The 24036-nt window shown below is 45.7% G+C and overlaps 1 protein-coding gene across 8 annotated transcripts in view; it reads left to right on the plus strand.

Annotated features, from left to right (window-relative positions):
* HIVEP3 (HIVEP zinc finger 3) overlaps positions 1–24036 on the plus strand; it is a 324947-nt gene that overhangs the window by 212763 nt on the left and 88148 nt on the right. For all 8 annotated transcript variants that reach the window (XM_074563334.1, XM_074563333.1, XM_074563335.1 and 5 more), the window contains one exon: positions 9241–9335. The gene's annotated coding sequence lies outside the window, so the exon portion shown is untranslated. The remainder of the gene's footprint in view (positions 1–9240; positions 9336–24036) is intronic.

The following is a 24036-nucleotide window of genomic DNA, read 5'->3' on the forward strand; positions in this document are numbered from 1 at the left end:
GACTGATACGTACGGTCTGTGCTTAATCAAGTAGCATGGTATTTCTCACAGATAACATGACATTTCAGCATGGATACGGTAACAACACTGTTCACAAATCGGGAAGAAACTTCCAGAGAACTTTGAAAACTCATTTTGTAGGTGCAGCACAAAGCAGAGAGGTCCTGAGCAGCTGCGTGAGGCAGTGAAGCACTGGCATTTTCTGCAAACATTAGCTATTAACCCTCACTAAACTACAGTTTGAGCTGTTAAGTTTCCCCAATTCCTCCTTAGATGTAGCAATAAACCTAATATTTCACCTCTGTTTGTGCTTCACATGCCGGCGGTGTCGTCATTCCTTGTCAAGGAGCTGATCTGGCCCAGTCCAGAGATTGGATCACGCCATTGCTGCTGGTGGGAGCACAAGGACCTGACACGCTGGGTCACATTGGTTCACTTTGCTCAGCCTCTGGAGGATGCAACAACCAGGGGATAAATTTCTTCCATTCTGGGCATTCATGTTCATTGTCATTTACCACTTATTTATAACCAGGATAACACCATCACATACTAGAAATTGCGTATATTGGAAAAACTGGTCGCGTGGTCCCAGCTTGAGGGAGCTTCCCATCTCCGGTGAAACTCAGAGGGAGATGGTGCGTGGAAGGGGGAAGAGAAGGGGTTACGGTGGCCAGGCGGTGGGATGGGTTTGCTAGCTTTCATCTGTGCCCTGTATTTTATTTGTGGTACTTAAGAGTGCTCTTTTTCATTGGCATTTGTGGTGAGGATGATACCGGAAAGAGGAAAGGAGGTTTTCTCTATGCTATACATATTTGATGTTTGGCGACTACGCGTTTTAATAATTACCTTAATGAGTTACTCAGACTCACCCCTCACTTTATTTTGGGAGCTCTGGAGGCTTTCTGTTTGCTTAACACTCTTAAAGTCTTTACAACATTCAGCAAATGATTTATTACTATTGATTTATATGGCACCCAGTACAAGCTTCATGGCAGCAGCGTGCAGGAATTATGGTTCTTCCAGGACCACTTCACCCACCATTGAAACAGAGACTCCTCTGATTAACAGGAGAGCAGAGAGCGAGAAGACGGACAGATTCGTACAATTTGATGACCTCAGTGATTAATTATTTATTGAGCTTTTAATTTTGCATCCATCATTCTAGCTCTGTCTCCCCTGACTTCCCAGAGTAGTTGCACAGGGAGGTAAAGCATCACAGGTACCTTTAGAGGGGGACGTTGTCAGATCAGCTGTGCCTGTCTTAACCCCTGAGGCTCTGGAGAGGAACTCATATCTCCTCATTCCCTGGGGATTTCAAGTCTTCAGAGACCCTTAGTTTTAAGCCTTGGAGCTGTATTTTCCCCAGTACTGTGGCAGATGATGGTGTTAATCCATCCTGGCCCTTGAGCCGGTGTGTACATAAACCTTTTTTCCTTCCGGCTGTGGACAGAGAGGGTTTGCCATTGTTTTTCTTAGCATCCCGTATCGCTCGTGGCTCGGCATAAAAACTCTGCTTTCCTTGGGTCTTGTGCTTCAGGGCTTCCAGCGTATGTCTGCAGGTATCAGGAGGGCAGTTTTTCTAACTGCACAAGCAGCTGAGGGTGTTTTGTCTTGGCTTTTGGCTTTTTCCCTCTTCTGAAGGGTCAAGGGTGGCCTCAACCGGTAGCAGGACACTGATGTTTAGGATAATGTGGTGCTATCAAGCATCAGCTTTCACGGATGCGTCTTGTTTCCTTCCATGTCTGTGTTGTTTTGCTCAGGGATTTGGGATCACTGTATTTGTGATCCAGAAGGTGGTATCCGATGAGGTACCTGTGGGATTTTCTCCTTCCCTTACAGCCAGGGGCAGTTGTGGGGCCTCTGTGCACCTGATCATTGCCAGAACCTCTGGGATAGATGGGGGCTTGTGTGTAAGCCCGGGAGCTGCCAAGTCTCCTACACTCTTGTGTGGAGTTACTGGCTTTGGTAGAAGCCACCAGAAAAATGTGCAGGACAGGAGAAAAGGTGATCTTGTGCTCCCGTCCAGCCCCCAGCTGGACTGGGGAAGATCTGGGTGCAGTGGAGTGCATGGAGCAGCAGCCTGGGACGGAGCAGACCGGGTCCCTTTGCTTCATCTACTGAAAGCAGTAGGACGCTCCAACTGCTGTAATGAGAGCAAGAACGGTCATTCATCATTTTAGGGCAAAAAAAGCACAAATCCTTGAGGAGTCTCCGTTAGGTGGACAGATCCTCCCACCAGGTTGGGATTGTTCCTAAAAGGCGTGTGATATGGGAAATGAAACCGTGAATAAGGAGCTTTTTGCAGTAAAAGCGCTTTCCTCCCAAGCTGGACAAGTGAACGGTTGAGGCCGGTTGTTCCATCCTCCGCTCCTAACGGGATGCTGCCCGATCCCTAAGGAGTCCAAGCAGAAAAACACCGTCTGTGTATTGGGCTCGTCCCACAGCCGACTTCAGGCTGGTTCAGATCAGGCGTCAGTGCCGGGAACAGCACAGCGGGGCCCCGCGCAGGGAAAAAACGTCAGATAACCAAACCTCTTACCACACACTTTCTTTTCCCCTTTCAGAGCTACAGTATTTTATTGACCGAGTGGGCTTATTTGCTCTGAATGATCCACTTTTCTCTTCAGTCTGCTCCGTTTGGTGCTGTGGAGAGAGATGATGGGAATCGTCACAATAAAATTTTAATTAAATGCCAGGCAATAATTTGCGGCGAGTAAATTGTGGTACCTGCAGTATGCTGTTGACATCTGTTCACAGACCCAGAGGGCCATTAGTGACTTTGAGAACCAGGAGAAAAACACGGGTCCACTTACCTTGTTTTTTATTCTTTCAGTCCCGGGCAGAGAGACCTATTATGTTTAATATTTTATAGCAGTGCATTGTTGCCATCCTTCCTGTGAGTCATTTTTCCACAAGAAACCCGTGCTCGCCACGTTATTTAACCCCTTTAGAGGGTTTAAAGGCGGATTGTAAATCTTCTGCAGAAATGGTCTTCTATATGCTGCGTTCGTGCCACTGCGTTGCTGCACAGTGCCAAGAAGCAAAAGCTGCTTCAATATTCAGCCATCTGCACGCCGCGGGGGAAGGCCGGCAGCGCATCGGAGACCGGCACAGACGTCCCAAAATCACCTGGAGGCTCAGGCTCGGGTCTGAAGCTCCGACCCAGCCTGAGCTCCTCTCGCACGGTGGTGTTTTCCCCCACGTCTGAGGCCGCTGGAGCCCAAAATGAAGATGAGGATGCTGAAAGTCTGCGTCATGAAAAGGAGCGTCTCCGACCTGATAGCGTGAGGATGTTTGTCCGGCCTTGAGATGTTTCAAGTGATGGGGTGACTCTTGGTGGAGGCATTTCCTAATGTTCATTCAACTCTTCCCTTTCCCTCTTTTGCCCCATGCCATGAAGGTGGATGTGCCCATGCAGGTAGCTTCGGACTCTCACTTTTCACACGCTTGCGGATAGTTTTTGCTCCCCTAAAACACCTCCAGCGGCTTTGCTAAATGATATCTCGAGGTCTTTCCAGGTTTTAGTTTAAGAAAATGACTCACAAATTGTTTTGGGTCATTCCTCGTTCTTTGTCTATGTTTCTGACCTAGGAACCAGGGCTTAGGCACAATTACATCTTGTTTTACTGGTTTTCAGCAGATCTCCTGCTATGCAGCCTCATAGGTTTGGGGACAAAAATACACACGAGTTTCATTTAAATAACTGTAGTGGAAACTTTCTATGGAAAGAAGATACCCCAAAAAGCCCCTGAAAGAACAAAGTAATTGCCTTACAGAATAACTTCCTTTTGCTGCATTGTTTTCCGTTTGCATCAGCCGTTTGTCTCCTTTGGGCTGTGCAGTTGTGGTTCTTCGGTGTGTCATCCAGCAAAAGTACAGCAGAACTTCTGTGCACAGAAGAGAATTGCTAGCTAGTTTTGGTTTTTTGTGTGTGTGTTTTTTTTTTTGTTTTTTTTTTTTCCTCTTCATAACGCAAAAAAACCCCAAGCTGCGCTTTGGACAAATTGGGTCCGTGACATGAGTGGAATTTAAAAAATTACAATTATTCTTGGATGCTGCGTTCAAGGTTAGACTCTTGTGTCATCCTTCAGGTGAGAAGGTTGAGGAATAGCATAGAAATTGCTAATATGTGGGAGCTTCATGACCAGGGAGATGAACGTACTGAGGTATTTCATCACACGCGCTGTGGAGATGCGCTTCTGTTGACCACGCTGTGGCAAATAGAGCTCCACGTGTTGTAGAGTAGCTTTATCGGGCAGCTAAAGCCTTAAAACCCCCAGAAGGTTCTGGATTCTGCTTTGGAGCTCAGGGTGGCCGCAGGGACCGTTGCAGGGAGCTGCAGGAGGTGTGATCTCTCCCCTCCCGCTGAGGGGGTGGGAAGGGTGCTGTGACCCCTCTGGTTGCTCGCTTTTGGGAGGGGCCTGGACATTCGTATTTTGGAGGCTGGAAAGTGAAATTTTTCATTTTGCACTGCTGGGAAAATTAAGCAAAGATTTTTATCTTAATGAGTCATTAGTACATATGTTTGGCCATCTTATTTTTTACTGAAATAACTGCCTATGTGATGCTTTCTGCTCAGAGATGGAGGCCAGTGTTCTGCAAAGAGATTCTGTTTTCTTTTTTAGACTCTTCTCTACAACTGATCACATCCTAAACTTAAATCTCAAGAACTGCTGGTTCAATCTCCGTTCATAGCCTCGCTCCACTTCCTTTAGCTCAGCAGAGAACTTTTACTCTGCAGAAGCGTCAAAAAGTTTAGGTGCCTAACACTTGCCCGTACCTGTGACTCTTTGCTTCCCTTAATGATTTATAAAGGGAAAGGTCATGCTTTTTAACACTTTGAAAAACTTCTAAAATGCCATGCTGAAGTGAAATAAAACCAAGGAGCACCAGAAAATGTGCCACAAGAATAATTTTTCTGTTGTTCTTGATGCACTGTTGATATGGCTGTAGGAAAGATGAATGGATAGCTGTAGAAACCGCCATAGACACTATGTCATGCTTGACAGCAGGTTTCTTTTGAGAACATTGTGTTTATAATGTGTATACAGAACTTGGGAAGGGGAACGGGGCTGCAGATCTCCCGAGGGTTTTCAAGGAAAGATGTTGCCACGTTTGTGATGTTGCAGCTCTCCGCTGCATCCTCTGGGCTGGAGAGGCAGTTCTGTGGATCCCTGCCAGGGTGGAGAGGTTCGAGCTGCCAGTCTGAGGAGGAAAGTCCTATCCCCTACAGGGAGGCGACTGATGGGGTTGCATCCTACCCTTTTCCTCCCGCTTTCTTGTGGGAACACTTGGTTTGAACCTGCAGTAGCCTGCTGAGCAAATGCCCGGAAGGTGAGAAAGACAAGACCTTCTGGTCTCCTTGGTCTTACAAAAAGCAACCTGGAAGCTCATAGTTTAATTCATAGTGAGTGGCCTTATGAGAATATGGAGCCTGATAAGGTCAGAGGTGTATATTTGGAGGAGAATCCAGAAAAATTTCCTTCACAGCTGCTGATCACTGTTTTAAGAGCACCACAGGCTGCTGGACTAGTTTTGCTTTTCTATACCTGTGTGTGGCTTGCAGTACCTTACGCTAAAACTGCCCCTCGCTCACCTCAGACCACAGCTTCCAGTTTGTGCACGGCTGCTTGCTTCCCGCCTGGGAATGTGAAAATAAATGCCGATGGTGGGTTTAGAAGAGGTGCATGGAAAACAAAGAACCAACTTGGGGAAACTGGCTGAGTTGCCCCAAAGCGAGAGATTTGTGCGAGGTGGTGGGCTGGTTTCACCTGAAAGCACCAGCTCCCCACAGGTGAAGGGAATTAGTCCAACCTGGCAGCGTGGTCAGCCCGTCATTACGTGGGCTTCAAGATGACAAGAAAGTCCTGGTTCGGCCTGATCTTAATCTTGACATTGATGTTAATTAATCCTGATTCATTGTTAGCAGAGTATGAGGCCAGGCAGGAAATGAGCAAAAAGCATTACTGAGAAGAAAAAAAAAAAAAAAATCTCTAATTTCACACTTCAGGGTGTGGGGAGGGAAAGCTTTGAAGATGCTGTGTTCTTGCTGCAGTGTAATATATTAACTTTTTTGGTTTTGGCTCATGAAGTGCTCTTTTCCCTCACCCTTAGAAGCATCGGATGTAATTAAGCTCAGAAGCAATGGCCCTTTCCAGCTCTTTCCTGTCATCAGGGTGAAATAGCACATAAATGGTGGATTTTTTTTTTATTTTTTTTTTTCTTCTTCTTCTTAGTGGGTGAGTAGCCACTAGAGAAATTTTGTTCCTCAGTGCTGCATTACCTCCTGGGAACCACAGCTTTGCTAGTACCTGTTCTCAGCTGCTGAATCAAGACCCTGGGTGCTTTCAGTTGCTCGTTAAATTGGCTGCGTCTTGTCCCACAAGTTTGCTTGGGATGCAGCACTGGTGGGGGAAAATGGGATGAAATCCCACCGTCAGCACTGCAGAAACCCACTGCTGGGTCAGAAAGCAGAGCTAAATGGCATGTTATCACCCTGTTCAGACTCAGTGCAAAGGAGACTTGCCAGATGTCTCCATGCGAGACGAGCTGTGGGATTTACAAAGCTGTTTCGAACCCGAAATAGAGATTTTTTCATCTAAATGGTTTTGCAAGCCTTTATTCAACAAGAAAGGAAAAGCAGCAAGGCCCTTCCCTGTCCAAAGGCACCTGCCGAGGGGATGGCTGGAGCAGTGAGCTACTCCGTGTACCTGCCAGTGCCACCATCTTCCAGAAACGCGTCGTGAAAGGTCGCAGGAGCCGTGACTCTCCGCTGGCTTAGTGAGGACAGCTTGGCTGGGATATGAATTTTTAACTTGTGTTCAAACTGCTTTCACAGAGTCATTGCCTGGAGACAGAAAGCATGCAGCCTTGTTAGAGAGGGTGATAACAGCTACTTTATCTCAAGTGCCTGGACTGCTGCTTTTTTTTTTTCCTTTTCCTTTTAATCTGATATTCTTTGTTCAAAACACAGATGGGGCAAATGCCTTCCAGTTAATATTGATGTAGCTTATCAGTAGAAGTCTGCCTGCTATTTCATAGGATGCTCCCAAACTAAACTGGGGTAAAGGCTGGAGCTTCAGCTTGTCAAAGACAGCGCGAAAGGAAATCTGTTTAGATGTTTGTGCATCAGCAAGGCCAACATTTATTCCCATTGGCATTTCAACTGTTCTTTGTGATTAGAGAAGCCCTGGAGAAGCCTCAGTGGTAGAGGAGTGACGCGAGAGTAATGCTTTGCTAAAGCCAGGGCAGTTTTGCACTGCCTGGCATCACTGTGTGCTTCTGAAATGCTCTCTTTATTATTTTTTTTTTTTTTTCTTTCCTATTAAAATGAAAATTCACTTCTGTTAAAAGCATCTCTAATGCCTGTTCTGGCACTGGGTTTTCCTGGCTGATCTACAGGCAGGTGGCGGTGAGGGCTTGACGATGCTGGGGGACGGCAGTGGCTGCAGTGAGCCCCTTCGGGTTTCTTGAAATCCTTGGTGGAAGTCTCTGCCCAGACCAGAGGCTGCCTGTTCACCAGGCCTCCAGAGGGAAGATTTTGTGGCTTGGTGGTGAGGCTGGACCAACCTGTCCCCCAGCCACCTGAAGGACGTTGCGAGACCCTTTGCCAGCCCCGGTGAGGTGCCCCGTTGCAGCCTCCGCTACGGCTGTCAGCAACCTGCCAGGCTGGGAGGGCGGCTTATTATGAATCTATTTTTGCACTCAATGAAAATGGCTAAAAATATTTGCTTTCACTCATCAGCCATCAAACTCCTGCCCTCCAGCCCCATCGTTATTCTGTGCAGGTTACTTCTAATGAGAAATTAATGCTCTGAACATTTATGTTGCAGCTTTTCACCTGCGAACAAATATTTTGCATGCCATGTGTGAAGGCAGATTTGTTCAAAAATAAAACTGGTTTGAGATCTTATAATATATTGCTGCAAGCAGGGCATTTGCAAATATTCCAGCTAGACCTCCATTGAGTATATTTTAATATTTCCCTAAGTAGAAGGGTCATTTTGAGATTACACCACTGGACAGGGCTCTTTTATTATGTCAGATCCTCTGTATGACGTTGGCGTATGACTTGGTCTCTTCAGATCTTTTCCTTTTCCACAATATCGGCATAATAATATTTCTTTCCGCCCCCCCAGGTCTGCGTAGATAGGCAGCAGTTGGGGAAGATGTGTGGATCATGTGTTGGATGGGGCTATGGCCTCAACTGTCATAATGTAGTTAATTAATTAACAGTTGGTTTATGTAGGTTCAGCTGTGCAGTCATTAAGTTGCTTCCTAAGTTGTTTTTTTTTTTTTACCCTTTGAAATGAAGAAAATTAAGACTTCAAGGTAAAGCCACCTCCTCCATGCTTCTTCGTGATGGACAGTGCCTTAACTCTTCTGATCCAAACGTTGGAGAGCCCTCAGCTGTCCTTGAATGTCTCGGTGCTTTTCTTCCCTTAGTCAGGAAACTCGTCCTAGTGTCTCACCTGTGTTCCTTCATGCAATTTAAGACTATGACATCTTGTGCTACCCTTGACAAGCCAAGAAGACAGTTGATTCCTTTCTGTTGTGGCCCTCTTGATGTGTTTGAAGATCATTATGATGCCTCCCTGTAGTCTTTACTCTTTAGTCCAAAGTTATGTTATTTTCTCACTGTTTTTCCAGTCTGTGCTTTCTCAGCCTCTGGTCATTCTTGCTGTCTGCATTGGGACTTTCTCTACTACTTTATTGAAATGCAGTGTCCAATATCGGGACTTTAGTAGCGCTACATAAATGAAAACTTCCCTTTGTGTATGTGGTGAACAGTACTCCGCTCTGCGTATGGCGGTGTGATGATATAAGGAAGAAATTTTTTAAACTGAGGGTTGTGCAACACTGGCCCAGGTTGCCCAGAGAGGTGGGAGATGCCCCATCCCTGGAAACATTCCAGGTCAGGTTGGACGAGGCTCTGAGCAACCTGATTTGGTTGAAGATGTCCCTGCTCATGGCAGGGGGTGGGACTGGGTGGCCTTTAACGGTCCCTTCCAACCCAAACCCTTCTGTCATTCTGTGTTGGGTTTTATTGCAGCAATGTGACAGCGTTCAACTCCTGTTCAGTTTGTGATCCACGGTAATCCTGAGCTCCTTTTCCAAAACCACCCCTTCTGAATTGATATTTATTTCCCTTGTGACCGTGTCATTGATTATTCCTGTCTTAGCACTGTTCACCCATCATTCATGAATTGTCTTTTTCTTTTTCTCTTTTTTTTTTTCCAGACCATTTCTACAATTTATCAAGACCATTTTGAATCCTAATCCTGGCCTCCGAAGTACTTGCAGCCCGTCCCAGCCTGGTATCAGCAGCAATTTTAGTAAGCATACTGTGTTCCATCATTCACATCAATTATAAAAATACTGAATTGTATTTTTCTCCTAGAGCTAGGAGACCTCGGACACCCACTCGGTACATCCTTCCCTTTGGCTCTGTGCGCTGTGGCAGCATCCTGCTGTGCTGCATTTGCCTTGCAAAAGGCACGAAAAGCAACGCAGCTCCCTGGGACACTGAGATTTGTATCCCAAAGCAAGAGGTTCCATCAGACCCTTTGAAGCTTTGTAATGAGAAATAAGTTTATTTGGCATACTGACGCCTGAACAAGACCAGTTATGCGCAGGGCCAGGAGTTTGAAAGGGTGGAAGCTATGCTTTCTTGGCAAATCGGCAAGTCAACTTTTCCCCCTGTATTCGCTAGAGTTCTCTTTTTTCCTTCGTTCTCAAGGCAAACCCACCTTCCGTTCACACCTTGTGGCTGCCCTTTCGCAAATACTTGTTTATTAACGAGCGTTTGGGGCTGAGACCCAGAGGGAAGGAAAGCAAATGCAGTTTGTTTCCTGACTTACGAACCGAGGAGGTGGTGGTGGGCAATGGCAGGGCTGTGTTGGACCTGCTGGGGGTGGCGGCAGGTGTGTGTCCCGGTAGATGGTCTATGTCCTTTGCTGGGATTTTTGCCCTCTGCATTCCTGTATCAGCGGACTATCACATAGGTTCATTTTGCTGGAGGTGGCGAAGGGTGTAGTATTCCAGGATTTATGAATTTCCATGGGGTCTGATAAATTAAGCTTTGTAGCCCAAGCTTGTGTTTATAACGCAAAGGGGCAGAGCCAGATGCTGCCCGCAGAGACCAAAAATATAGTGGACAGACGTTGTTTATGTCCCAGTAACTGTCGGTGTTTAACAAATAAGAAAGGAAAACAAAAACGGTGGATGGACCCCAAAGGTAATCGGTCGCAAATTAACTCACATGAGAATTAATTTCTTGTTTCTCTCTTAGGAGGAGTATAAAGCCGGGGTTTGTTGTTAGCTGCACCTAAATGTATACGTGTTTGTCAGAATAGCTCTGTGTTTCAGACCTCATCTCTGCTGCTTCTGGAAATTTATGCTTAAATAAGAAAAATAATTTCTACTTGCATTTCACCTCAGACTTCATAGATGTGCCAGCGAATTATGGCACCTGTGTCATAGGGCCAGAAGGTCTATTCCCATGTTGCAAAGGGGGAAACTGAGGCACGGGAGGCCAGTATTGTGTTAGGCTCATAGGCTGAGCCTGGGTGAGAAATACTGATCCTCGTCCCCTCCTCTGTGACCTGTATGTCTTTCCCAAAGTTACAGGAATTTGAGAAGAAATTAAGTTCTGTGAACAAAGACTTGCAGTTTGGTATTTTCAAGGACTTTAACTACATAAAACTGATTTACTTTGGGGGGAAAAGCCTTAAATATCCCTGTAGAGAGTACATAATGTGAATGATTTTGTATTTATTCATCGCATTTCACTGAGTGGATGAAATCTCTCCTGACCATAATGGAATTATAGTTGGATGGGCTATCTGGTATGGTGCTGTTAAAAGCAGGTGCACGAAGGGAGTTCTTTTTGGAGAGAGGGGGGAAAAAAAGATCTTACGGTACCACTAAATGATTCTTACCACTGCAGTAATCCTAATCAGATTAATTAGGATTAATTCAGCTGTCTGACTTTTATTTATGTGACTTAAAAACACGTCTAAGGAGTCTTATTTAAAACCTCTATGAGTTTAAGTAATATTTTGGGATTGTTTCATATGGTGCAGTGTACAAATCTCTGGCTGGTTGGGCTTTTAGGGAGAATTACATTGCATCCAGCATTTCGAGCCAGCCATTAGTTCTCCATCTCCTCCCATAGTGCCCATCTGCAGGTCACCCAGCCACCCCTGTGCTAATGTCTTCAAACGTGTTTCTTCTCTTCTTGCAGCTTCTTTTTTTTTTGAGAAATGTACCAAATCTCCCCTCTGGCAGCAGCCTAGTTCAGCTCCCGACCTTCTGGCATGGCCAAACGCCCGCCTGCATAGCATCCTTGCCCCCTCCCACACGTGGCTTTTTCCCTCTGGAGCAATCCTGCTGTAATTTTCCATTTCTGTGTCTCACCAACAGCCATATCTTTTCTCACTTGCATATGCCACTGCCTTTTCCCATCACTGCTTTTTTTTTTTTTTTTTTTTTTTTTTTTTACAGCTTCTTTCTCTTACTGTTTTCCATTTCTGAAAAGCTGTTCAGATTTTCACAAAACAAAACTGTATGGCACTGCATATGTGCTTGCCCATATGTATCCGCGTATAGCGAAGGTTGCAGAACAGTATCTGCCAAATGAGGTAATTTTCCATCAGATTCATCCCTCTATTCTCATTTCATATTTATTCACCACTCAAAAGTGAGCTTCCTTGGAAAGATTCAATCAATTTTAAGCTGGCTTTGAGTTTTACGAGACTGAAAGACCAGAAGATTTTCCCCGTGACAGTTTGTGTGGATGCTATGGCCATTGCTCTACGTCTTCGTCAGGTAAATGGGAAGGTTTGATGTTGCGCAGCCCCAAGCAGCAGCCAGGCTTCTCTGCAGAGTCTCTTCCTCACCACTTTCAAATCTCGTGCGATTACTGTTTTCCTTTTCCTTTTAATTCAGCTTTGCTTTTCTTCCTTGGCTTCACAGTGCCGTGAGCCTGTGGTGGTTTGGAGAGGTATCCTTTGGGTTTCATCTTGCTAGGATTCAACAGACCAAACATCGATGAATTTTCTCTTGTGCTTTCGTGAAATGGCAAAGAGCATGGGGAGGTGCAGGGTGGCCACAGCATGGCCTATGGAGAAGTATTTGCTCTTGGCAGAGATTTTATTGTCTGCAGTGGGTTTTGGTGGGCACCTGAGGATATGATGCCCTCTCAAGTCCTTGTGTCAGGAGACAGCTGGAGCCCTTTTCGGGGAAAGGGCACTCCACAGTGTTGGTGCTGGGGGTGGTGTCTGCAGGGATGCACGCTGCTGCCCAGAGCTCTTTTCCTTTCCTTTTCCATTACTTTACTGATGCAGAAGGGTGTACTGGAGGATATGTCCTCAAGTCTTTGCATTGAGACTTAGTTTCACAGTGGCAATGGCGTTTCAAATCCAGAGTCCACATTGCATCAGAGTCTGTTTCAGATCCTGGGTTGGCTGTCAGAAACCAAATCCCTTCCCCAAAGTTACATGCAGCTTTTTGTTTTCACTTTTTAGTGGGAAACACAGTGGTATTTCCAAAAATCTTCTTTGTCTCATCCTTTTACATTCCTCTCTTTAAGCCCTGGCATTTTGTGACATTGGCAGTGAGGTGTTAAGACCAATTTTGGATTTCCCTCCTTTTTCTTTCTTTTCTTGGTAGTGGTCAATGGCTCAATGTCCAGCTGGAGAGGGGTCACAAGTGGTGTCCCTCAGGGATCCGTACTGGGACTGGTGCTGTTCAATATCAAGTACACCCTCAGCAAGTTTGTTGATGACACTAAGCTGAGTGGTACAGTTGACAGGCCAGAGGGATGGGATGTCATCCAGAGGGACCTGGACGAGCTAGAGAGGTGAGCCCGAGCAAACCTCATGAAGTTCAACAAGGCCAAGTGCAAGGTCCTACACTTGGGTTGGGACAACCCTTGTTATCAATACAGGCTGGGGGATGAGGTAACAGAGAGCAGCCCTGCTGAGAGGGACCTGGGGGTCCTGGTGGATGAAAAGCTGGACATGAGCCGACAATGTGCGCTTGCAGCCCAGAAGGCCAATCGCATCCTGGGCTGCATCAAAAGAAGCGTGGGCAGCAGATCCGTAGACGTGATTCTGCCCCTCTGCTCCGCTCTGGTGAGACCCCACCTGGAGTCCTGTGTCCAGCTCTGGAGCCCTCAGCACAAGAAGGACATGGACCTGTTGGAGCGGGGCCAGAGGAGGCCACGAAGAGGATCCGAGGGCTGGAGCCCCTCTGCTGTGAGGACAGGCTGAGAGAGTTGGGGTGGTTCAGCCTGGAGAAGAGAAGGCTCCGGGGAGACGTCAGAGCCCCTTCCAGTCCCTAAAGGGGGCCTACAGGAAAGCTGGGGAGGGGCTGTTTGCAAGGGCATGGAGCGACAGGACGAGGGGCAATGGTTTAAACTAGAGCAGGGCAGGTTTACATGAGACATTAGGAAGAAGTTCTTTCCACTGAGGGTGGTGAGACACTGGCCCAGGTTGCCCAGAGAGGGGGTGGAGGCCCCATCCCTGGAGACATTCAAGGCCAGGCTGGATGAGGCTCTGAGCAACCTGCTCTAGTTACAGATGTCCCTGCTGACTGCAGGGGATTGGACTAGATGGCCTTTAGAGGTCCCTTCCAACCCAACACGTTCTATGATTCTTCAGTGCTTTCTCTCAGACAGTGGTATGGAGAAGTTCTGGTGCAGGGTGTGAAGCGTGTCTCTGCGCAGGAGTGTGTATCGCTGCTCTTAGGTCATTCTTTACCAAAATAGAGAGGCGATGTTTTTTAACAAGGTAACACACACTCTATTTTAAGCTGCTTCTAAAAATAATTTCCTGCACAAGTTGGTATTGTGACAGCAATGTTTTCCATTTTATTTGGGGCTGTTTTCTTAAGATGATTCATAGAAAGAAGATGAGCTTTATTAGTTTTACCCTAGGGTGAAACAACGTAGGTGAGTTGCTGATCATACATGAAGGTTTACATGGCTGCGAGGACTTTTCTGATTAGGTCTACTGGTGCTGGCTTTTCCCCTAAGGCCGATGTGTTGCATTAAAGACTGGACAAACTCTTTCTCCTGGAGGTGTCTAGTAGCTAATACAACACATTCCGCATGTGGACAGTGTCCCACAGTGCTTTGGAGAGTTGATGGCATTGTCACACCGAATGAGAAATAATGGCTAAGGGAAGAGGTGGTTCCTCTGGGAAATAGGGTGGAGATTTAAAACTTGTTGGATGTGCTCAGAGCTACAGGGAAGAAGTTCAAGAGCTGGAGATACTGGGTGAAGTGGAGGTAGACATTGCAGAAGCATCTAGAGAGCAGAAGACAATTCTTCCCTCCCACACGGTCATGAAATCTCAACACCTTGGAGGGAACAGTTTCCTTGCTGTAGCTCCTGGCACGTGAAACACATTCATTATTTTTAACACTAAGAACAAAAAGTCTTCTCTGCTGAGCTACTTCATGGCCTGCCCTTGCCCAGCCAACCATGTGGGCAGCTCACAAAGAAAATTTTTGGCCTTTCATCCAACACTAAGATATGTCATCTCCTGGGGTTAGTGTACACTGATGATTTAGACATGGGTGTGAAGTAAGGAGAAAGGGCCAAAAGAATTGAAGGAGCAGAAATGGCTGAAGTTCCCTGAGGAGACTATTCAAATGACTGTCAGTAACAGTGGTTCTTGTATATCCGTGACAGTTGGCAGGATCTCAAGGTTGGTGTCCTGAAGTCAAGTGTCTGTGAAAGGCCAAATACTTCAAAAACTGTGTTCATAGAACAGTTTAGGTTGGAAGGGACATTTAAAGGCCATCTAATCCAACCCCCTGCCATGAGCAGGGACATCTTCAGCTAGAGCAGGCTGCTCAGAGCCCTGTCCAACCTGACCTTGAATGTTCCCAGAGGCAGAGCATCAACCCCCTCTCTGGGCAACCTGTGCCGGTGTTTCACCACCCTCATTGTAAAAAACTTCTTCCTTATATCTAGTCTATATCTACCCTCTTTTAGTTTGAAGCCATTACCCCTTGGCCTATCACAAAAGGCCCTATTAAAAAGTCTGTCCCCATCTTTCTTGTAGGCCCCCTTTAAGTACTGAAAGGCCTCTATAAGGTCTTCCCGGAGCCTTCTCTTCTTCAGGCTGAACAACCCCAACTCTCAGCCTGTCCTCAGAGGATCTCTGTCTGTGAGCTCTGGGAAAGCAGTACTGAACAGATACCACAATGAAGGCAATGCCATTGTTTGCCCTTCCTGTAGATCAGGAGCACAGCAGCAGCAGGCTCAGCTGTGTCAGGTCATGTCTGTGTCAACAGCTCTCGTAGGTGACCCAGTGGCCACGAGATTGTGACTGTGGAGCTTTGGGAGACAGAAGAGAAAGTGTTGCTTTGTAGGGTGTTCACGTGCACACACGCGCTGTTGATCTGGGATCATGGAAGGTGTAAGGTTGCCGTACCTCTACCCGGAAAACTTGCTCTTGTGCTGCCACAATGCATCCAACGCTAATGAAACATCTCTCTAGACTCCCTGCTAGAAGCCAGGTTGTACTTGGCTCCTTCCTCTTGCAAGAACCACCCAGTGTCCTCTCGCTTGGTGCACCTTGGCAAAGGGAAATACAAGTTGATTTGTATCAACTGTCTGTTTGCCTCTGGGGTGTCTGTTGGCAGTCTGTTTGCCTCTGGGGTGCCCAGTCATGTTCCAGGGTGACGTACCAAACTTGGTGTGCAAAAGAGAAGAGCTCGTCCCACAGAAGTTGCAAACATGACTTTTCTCCTCCTGACCTCTGCTGTGGCACAAATGTATTACAGAAAGTTAATACTTCATGGGAAGACACAAAGGAGAGCTATTACTTAAAGTCATGACTTTACTGGTATCTTGCGTACCACAGATGGCCAAAAAGTCCTGCCCATATGGAGACGTGCATGTCTTGCTGCTAAACGACAGGAAAGCAGATCGCAGAAATGAAAGGTTGTATGATGATGTACACAACCTCACGGTCTAATCCTGTTCTCTTTGAGGTCAAAGCCCTCTCGGTGTCAGAGGATTGGGTGCTAGTCTGTAATCTTCCACCTCCTCCCCTTCTCGTATGAATGTGCCATTCAGAACTTGACAGCAGCCTCCAGACCTCTTGCTTCCTAGAGCTTTCTACAGTGACATGAACCCGCAGCACATTTCAGTGACGCAGACAGTGATCCTCTTGCCCGCCTGGAAGAAATGATGAGGCTCCACCACACAATTCAAGGGAAAGATTGCTGCATGGGAAGTGGGAGGAAAACATTGCTTGCTTATAGCATGGTTCTTCAGAATGGAAAAAGAGAAGTTTGTCATGATAAAAGGAGGCAAAACAGGACATCTGGGCTCAGCTCTGATACCAGCTTGTCAGGCAACACTTCTCCAGGATCCCGTGTTTCAGCCGTAATACAGGAATGATGCATTTCTATTTTTGTGAGGCTGTCCAGGATTCGCTGGTGTTAGATGTGGGATCCTGATAGAACACGCTGCTCAATAAATTCTTAAAGTTTTGACCTGGCAGTAGGGATAGGAGCAGAGGTTTGAATCAGGCCTAATTCTGATTTTATTTACCATGCGTTTCAGGAATGGCTGCTTCAAAGACAGCATCACCCCAGTGCCAAAACAGTTAAAGAAAATCAGGATTGTTATCAAGGCAAAAGTGTGCAAGGCAGGACCGTTGCTGAGGCTGAGCAGAGGCGTATTGTTTTTACTTGCAAGGATAGAGGCTTTTTAACCTGGTGTTTCCTCCATTTGTCTTCATTAAAAAAATGACAATCGAAGTGAAAATGAAATACACCAGGGAAATAAAAACCCTTCAACTTTTGATTAGATCTGCCCAGTCCTACAGCCCTTTCAGATAAGTTTGCTCCTTGCGTTGCCTTGTGGTGAAGGGAAGGAGACCGTCTGCAGAGCATCAAAGCTGGTGAGATAATGAAACCAGTGAAGAAGTGGAAAGAGCCCCGACCTCATCTGCCTGCGCTGAAATTCAGAGTTTTAATTAGCTCCCCGGCATGTGGGGGGCGTCAATGGTAACATTTGTTTGTGCCCCCGGTGCTGCTTGCTGAGGGGTTGAAGCGGCGCAGGGACTGGGGGAAGTCCCGCTGCCACCACCAAAGAGTTAATGCCAACATAATCGTCTCATTCTCTTTCGGAGAGGAGTTTCTCCTGCAGGGCCGTCGGGTAAGACGCGTGATTGTGTGTTCTGGCAACCGCTTTGCAATGTGAAATAAACACCCTTTCCTATAACAGCATTCATTGAGCATTGTGCCTGGGAACTCATCATGACACATGTCAGCCTGGGGCCGGGGAAGCTTCCTCCTTTTGCAGCTCAGCGAAATATTTATACAGTGTCTTCTAGTAAACCAGTTCCTCCGTGCTGCTGGGGAAGCTGGTCTTAATGGCTGACCTTGCTCCGAGTCCTTCCTAAAATAACGAGTGCAGCTTGGCTCCATTCAATCTGCCAGCCAGATGGAACAGCTACCAAATTTACTTCCCTGTTAGGTTTACTTTTTAAATTGCTATAATAGCCCTGCAGATTTATTGTTGCTTTAAGTAACTGGAACACAGCTTTAAAAACAACAGCCTGTGTACCCAGTCCTCACGCCGTGCACTGGGGAGCTAATGGGGAAACTGCAGGGGCCGACGGTTGCATTGGGCTGAACTTTGAGTCTCGGGTACTGTGCGCTCTGTGATTATTAAGTCTGGCAGTTGCTAAGAAAGAAAAAAAAAAAGAAAAAAAATCTTTTTTTTTTTTCCCTTCTTTGCAGTATTTAAGAATAACATTTTAAAAATCTTGGTGCTACAGAAAAAAAAATCGCATGAATTTTGCCGTTGGTGGATAGCCAGATGTGGGTACTGAAATCTCAGCTGGTTTGCAAAGAATAGAAATATCTCTTTCTTCTCCTTTGACCTTCAGCACCGTCGGGTCTCCATGACCAGAGAAAATTGTGATGGTTTCTGGCTCCTGACCATTGCTGCTCATCAAAAGCCATTCCACAGTGTCCCAGTCAGCCACTGAGGACCGCAAAACCAGTTGCAGCTAGAAAGTTTGTGTAAGATGTATAGAAGGCTGATTGAAAAGAAGCTTGTTTCCAAGAATTCTCTGTGTTTTGGTTTGCATAAGGTCTAAAATTTAAAATACGTAGCTCTTACCCCAAATAGGTCTCAAGTAGTAATTGTCGGTGGGGAATTCCAACATATATGGCTGGTTTTAGGAAGGGCCCACAAAGATCTGTTCTTGGCTTGTCGTAGTCAGGGTATTTCTCCTCAAAGAGCAAAAACAACAATAGAAAATATCTGGTATTTTATTTTATAGATGCAGGGTTTGGGCAGTGAAGCTAGACAAAGTAAGCATAGAAAAAAAGGAACAGAATCTTAGCAGAGAAGAAATCGATCACTGGAACATCTTAACTGAGAACTGCTTCTTCTACCACCATTTGTAGTCTTTACATCATGACTGTTTTCTGTTTTCATAAGAGACATTGAAGGTCAAGGACAAGTAATGAGCCTGATGCAGAAATGTCTGAGAGGTTCTTCAGCCTGTGTTTAGCAGGAGGTCAGGCTTTATCATTTATCATGCTGTCTTCTGGTCTTAAGATCTGAGGGTCTCTGAAGACCAAGTGAGATTGTGGCATCATGTTTTGGAAAATCAACTTTTTAATCTTCCTGGAAATGCTTATTCCAAAAAAATCAAGGGCCTTGACTACAGTATAATTTTTTTCCTGAAATTCTCTATCTGTAGTGCCCTGTAAATGTGAGCATGAATGTTGTTTGCTGTTCAGTCTAGGGGTAAGAATAGGAATTCCCAAGACAAATGCTGGACTATCTGCACACCAGTTCGTTGCCGTTAGGACTTGGCATCACAGAATAGCCTGTGGAGCCCCCGCAGGTCATCGTATTTGGTTTGTGAGCTGTGCAGAACCTCACTGTGAAAACAAACAAGTTCTTGTGCAATTATCAAGCGGGTCATGTATTTTTAATTTAACACTTTTGCATCCGGGCTTGAACTTCCTTCTTTTATTTGGATGATCGTTTGATTATATCTAGGACGCTTCTCTTAAACTCCGGATTTGGTTGTAAGAATGCCACTTACTTTTGCTGTGGGAAGGAATAGTATCTTCCAAACTGACTTTTAGAAGAAAAAAAAAAAGAGGGGGGAGGGAGGGTATGGAAGAAAAGACATTTCTCTCTTTTTGAGTATGTTGTCAGAATGTTACTTGTCTGCCCAAGCATCCTCTCTCTGCAACCCGAGCAGGGCCATATTTACGGCTCTCCTCCCCCGCAATCCTGTTCTTCATGAATGAATGCAAAAGACTCAAAGAGGAAAATTTTGCAAAGCAGAAAACCAGGGTCGTTCAGGTTCCTCAGAAGAGGGCTTCTACACAGATGCCCAGTTAATGGCTTGGCTTCCTCCAGTTTTGGACCCTGTTGGTTTTGAGTGAGCAGGTCTGGTAGGCGGTGGGGCTTTGTGAAGCCCGACGGATGGATGATTCAGCATCTTCCACCCCAGCTCAGGTCAGGCGGTTGTGTCTCCACCATTCTTGCAGCACCACCTTCTGGTCTGCAGCCTGACCCGATGGAGGAGCCATAGGCGATGCCGTAAGCGTGCTGGGAGGCGTGCGTAGAGGTGCTCTTCGCTGGCTGCACCCTGAAAGTGGAGGAGTGAAACTCCTGGGCGGCTTGTGGCCAGCAACCAAGGTGGTGGAGGAGTTGGGGGGAGGAAATCTAAGCAACCTTCACGCCGTGCTTTTCTGCAGGGTTTCCGAGCCCTCAAGGTGCTGAGCTGTGACTGGGGTGCTGTGTGTTGTGCGCAGGAGGTGTGGGACCACATCCTGCTCCCCGCTGCCGGGCACACCCCAGGCACCCATAAACGGCGATCGTAACTGAAAGGAAACGTGCAGAGAATGACTGATCTTGCAGACAGACGTGCTGAGCAAGTGGTGAACGGCAGAGAAAGTAGAGATCTAGTAGCTCCCTGCCCTTTTCCACCACGCTGCGGGGGACTTTCCTCCTGTTGCACCTTATTTTCCCACCCTGGCGGTGTGAGAGCCGCTGGTTTCTTTTAATGACTTGCAAAAGTTGTAGTGTTATTGACCTGCAACAGGGCTGGTGTGGCTGAAAGCTCGCCTGGGTGTTTCTGACTATATCATTTGGTCTATTTAAAGACATGAACTCTTCCTCCAGACCTGGCCTCACTGTTCGTTACCTTAACGAGAGATCTCTGAGTTGCCCTCCTTAACAAGATGTGACTGGAGCCTTCTGTTCCAGGGCATGCAGGAACCTCGCCCAACACCTTTTTTGAACCTGTCCCCCACTGTTTTATACTTGTACTGACATAACTGCCCTGTTCAGCTGCCGAGCAGGCAAAAGACAGCCTCTGCTGTCGACCGCCTAGAGCCAGTGAGCGGTGTCTGCAGAGACAGCAGCCATACACCAGACCTACACCCGTAAATGAAGGTCTGCTCCATTCCTGTCAAGGCCTGTAGCTATTCCTTTTGTTGCTTGCTAATGAACAGGCATAAAGCAGGAATGCTGGCCCCTTAATAGATTTTTTTTTTTTACATATATATATATTTTTTTTTTTTTTTTTAACCTTTAATAAAGAGGCTGGAGGCAATTTCAGACTTGCCTCATCTACAAACATTGTTTTGCACATTGAGGGGAAGGTAGAGACAAAAGCCTTGTTACAGCACTCATGCTTCTGTACAGGGTGGTTTTAGCAGGCGGTTGGCTGTCCCTGGACCCACTAAATGCTAGGAATAATGAAGGTTGTCTTTATGTTACGCTGGAGGGAGCCGTGGACCGTTTTCAGCAGCCCTTGAAAAAAAAAGAGTTTTGCTGGATAGAGGTTCAGTGCTGTGCTTTATAGATGGTATTTTGCAAAAACATGTTGCTACCTTGGAACACGCCAAGAGAGCCCGTTGCGAATCCAAACAGGAGGATTGCTAGATCTAACCAAAGCATCTGGACAAAAATTGGGGTGTCAGTACTCTCATAAACTTCTCTTGTTACTTTTCATGCTGATACGACATAGTCAAGAGGAGACGTGAATGCTGGCTGAAGATTCATTTTGCCAACAGATGTTGACTTGATGGTTTTGAGTGGGGATTTTTATTTATTAATTTATTAATTTATTTCTTTTTAGTAGCCACTTAATCTAAAGTTCAGATGCGTAGCTAGTTGTGATCTTTGACCAAAGAATTTATTGCTTGCATTAAAATAATGAGGGTTTTTTTTGTGAGCTCTTAACTGTTTCATCAGTTAGAGATTTCATCGTAGGTGAGGTGTTTTGAAGCATTCTTCCTCTTGAGGCTTTGCAAAGCAGGAGGCTTTTTTGGATCAGTAGATGATACACACGAGCAATCTCTGGATCTAGGTTTAAGATCTGTTATTTCAATTTCTTAGAAAAAGGTAACTTGCTTTTATTGAAAAAAAAAAATTGTTTGGAAGTGTTAATGAAAATCCTTGTCCGTTTTTTTTTTTTTTTTTTTGCCAAAGACATTTCAATTCTTTTAAAAATATCAACAAATAAATATTTTGAAGCCTAACTAGCACGAAGCAGAAGGAATGTGTTCTCAGATTTCCTGGTGTGACTATGCACACAGATATATCCACCTTCTTTGGTAGGGATGTGGGACCAGGCTTTGAAAAATATATATTTGCCTTGAAATCTTTAATATTTGACCTCCATATCGTTTCCTTAATGCCATTCCAACTCTGAGCTCAGTTGTGAAGTGCGGAAAGATATTTTAAAGGTGTCTCTGGTCACCAGCATGAGCTCATTTCTAATTAAACAGAAGTTCACACTTTATTTCATTAGAAGCCTAATGGTAATTGGACACATAATTGGTGGATTCTTAATTCATTAGCTATTAGAAACAAATTCTATAAGTCTATTAGGATTAGAAAGTGGAGCTTTGTGTCACTGAAGTGGTCTCATTCTCCTGATCTACATTAAGATGTAATTTTGCTTATGGCATTGATAGGTTAGGATAATTTATCCAGTCCATGGCTATGATAGCGGCGTATACGGCTTCTGTTGAAACGTTGCCGGCAGGTTAGACTGTACGTAAGATCGCTTTCCCTTTGATTTGGGGTAAGTTCTGTAACTTCACAGCTGCTTTCAACAAAAATCGTGACTCCCAATGTCACCTGTCAATTTACCAGCTCCATCTGCAGGTACCTTCACTGGGCAGATTTTAGTGGCCAATAAACTAAGGACTAATAAAAGTCACAAAAACTGAGTTGCTTCTCACGAATACAGAGGTGTCTAAGTAACTGCCTTACAAAAATTAACAGGAGGATGAAGCAAACACAGATCTCATGCATTAGCTCTTCCTTTGATGTATTCAGGTGGCCCCATGTACTCGGGCAATTCCTATGCTGTGAAGTTCAGATGGTTTTGAACAGTTGGTCGGGAGCGGGGTGAGGCTGGAAGTCTCATTCAGCAGATTCTTCTGGGGTGGATCTTCCTGCTCGTCCTTCACCGCAAGTCCACGCATGACCAACAGCCACCAGACTAGATGTTGTGGTGGACTCGTATGGCTTTGTACTCCAGGTCTGCATCTGTAAGCGTGTTCCTATTTGGAGCTCTCAAACCTTTACAGATGTAAAGGGAAATGGTCTGAATGGTCTAATGGTCTGAAGCTGCGGCAAGGGAGGTTTAGATTAGATATTAGGAAGAATTACTTTACTGAAAGAGTGGTCAGGCACTGGAACAGCCTGCCCAGGGCGGTGCTTGAGTCACCATCCCTAGAGGGATTTAAGAAACGTCTAGATTTGGCACTTCAGGGCATGCTCTAGTGGCAGAGATTGTAGGTTGTTTGGTTGGACTCGATGATCTCAAAGGTCCTTTCCAACCATGAAGATTCTATGATTCTATGAAATGTAAGGAAGTGGCATTGTCTGAAGCAGCCTGGAGACTCAGAGCAAGGAAAAGGCGGCACCAGGCTTCCTGGTTTTTAAATTGTCTTTTAAAACTAGGAATGCCTGTTCTATCTCGGGCGTAGGCAGAAGTCTCCAGGTCTTCATTTTGGTAAAAAATTGTTCTTTGTCCTGCCCAATGGCTATATGCTCATACATTTGTCCCATCAAAGTGGAGAGAAGCTTCCCCATACAAAACCGCCTCAGCTCTCCAATAGAGCCACAACAGTCCAGTGGAAGCAGCAGATGCTAGAGCGAATATTTGCTTTAACTGCATCCCTGTGTGGGAGTCGGGGATGGGGAATTTTTGATTGATACTTTAATCCAGTCGGATTTAAAAGAGTGGAGATTCTCTGGTGCGGAGGAGATCCTGTCTGGGGTAGCGAAAATGTGGAAGATCTTGCTCTGGGTTTTCTCTCATTCCCCCAGTGAATGCTGGTGCTGCGGATTCCTGAGGAACAGGTTTATGAGAGGAAAAAACAGAATCGATGGACACACAGCTGATGGGGTCCCTGTGTAAATATTTGCATTCATCCACAAGAAGTATCTGTGAATAAGAGACCAATCACCTGGAAATTAACCAAAACACATTCTGGTTCTCATTAAAAGCTGCTTCGTTTCACTGGCATAAGGTGTATTTTTGTATGTGCATACAAGGGAGTTTTGTAGAGCTTGTGATGACAAGGAAGCAAACACTGTCCAGACTTGATTCTTTTCTTCCTACAAAGCTAACAACATTCCCTCCAAACTCAGTCATGTTTTTTCTTTCTTTCCTGTTAAACAAATGTATATCTTGATTTCAAATTATTTCTGCTTTTTGTGACTTGGCGCGGCCTTTACTGGCAGTACGAGAGCTCTAAAACGTGACGTTTCCCCCCGAACCTCCATGCCGTTGGTGTGAGGAACACCAGGGTCTTCCAACGGTGACGTGTCTTCGCACCCGTCATAGCTGTTTGCAAAGAGCTGTGCAGCTTCTAATTTGGAAACGCTACTCTACATATATGTGTGTGTGTGCGCAGACATCTGCAGGATATATGTTATCCTTTCGAAGTGAGGTTTGAGGCACGTTGCTGGGAAAGAGGAATTGTACGAGCGGCACCATCTATTGCAG

Source organism: Larus michahellis, chromosome 19, assembly GCF_964199755.1.
Source record: "Larus michahellis chromosome 19, bLarMic1.1, whole genome shotgun sequence".
Classification (NCBI taxonomy): domain Eukaryota; kingdom Metazoa; phylum Chordata; class Aves; order Charadriiformes; family Laridae; genus Larus; species Larus michahellis.